Below are 1295 nucleotides of genomic sequence, written 5' to 3'. Positions count from 1 at the left end.
GTGTGTAAACATTAAACATCACTCTAATAACAAGAGCAAAAATAAATAGTAAGAATTAGTCAGTTATTTAAATTACAGCTGCATTTTCTGAGCATCATGTGGAGATCAGCCTCTCGCTGCTGCAGGGAGCAGTTTTTATCACTGCTCTCGTCATATCGCGCTCATATTCCAAAACAAAAGCTGTGCTCTCCTTTCTTCTGTCAATCAATCCCAGAGCTAATCCACAGGATGTCAAAACTGTAAGAGTGCTGTCCTCGCTTCTGCCAGCTTAGAACCACCAACCGGACTAGAGAGGAGGTTCTGAAACAGTGCGGGTGTGTGCGGTCACTGGACCGAGGCTGAACTGAGCTGAAACGCAAAGCTGCTGCCAGCTTACAACCACCGACAGCAAAGCTGCTGCCAGGGTGGAGACTAGTTGTCGCTCCGGTTTAAAACGTTCACAGTTCTGTGTTCCCCCTCGGAAAACTTGTGCGTGACAACTTTGCACTTACGTAGCTGCAACTCTGTTTCTGATGAAAATAGAAAGTTCTGCCGACATTCTTGCTAACTTGTTAGCGCTGCATGTTGTTGTGATCATGTGAGCGCTTCATGCTGGAGCCAAGCGCTGCTGGATAGAAACACTGGAGCGGAGTCAGTGGACTGCTGGAACGCACTGCTAATATCGGAGCACTTATATCGGACATATTTTATGCAGGCCGATAAAATCTGATACTCTTTTTTTTGGCTGGTAGCAACTCCTTTGCATTTGGAAGCGGGGGGTTGGGGGAGGACCAGGGAGGATGATTCAACCACTAGATGTCGCTGAAAACAACAAATCCTACACACTGTGCCTTTAATGCATAATTTAAGTTGGTTTGTAGTTTGTGATCTTCATATTGATATTGTAGTGCTATACAACAGCATTAATTGCCAATTTAGTTTAACCAATTTATATTGTTAGTCTACATTATTACATTTAAAATTATAATTCCAATTCAAACAGAATAGCCTCTTGTCTACATAATTATGGAGTGTGATTTATTTTCAACTCGAAATATCTTCAAACGAACGAAATATAAAGTTATTAGTGAAAAAAAATCAGTCTGGATAACAGCAGACTGACTGCTCGTAAAATATACGACAGATTTGGACCACTCGTAAATTTTGTTTGTATTTGAAGAAAATCTTACAATACGAGAAAATTGGTGAATTCCAGAAGTTCTCCTAAATCACTCATACACACAACTTAAAGGGATCCCTGATTAGTTGTAACATTAGACTTTATATGATAAACATATACTTTAACTGTAAAATAA

Source organism: Austrofundulus limnaeus, unplaced genomic scaffold (assembly GCF_001266775.1).
Source record: "Austrofundulus limnaeus strain Quisiro unplaced genomic scaffold, Austrofundulus_limnaeus-1.0 Scaffold915, whole genome shotgun sequence".
Taxonomy (NCBI): Eukaryota; Metazoa; Chordata; class Actinopteri; order Cyprinodontiformes; family Rivulidae; genus Austrofundulus; species Austrofundulus limnaeus.
This window is presented reverse-complemented; position numbering follows the sequence as displayed.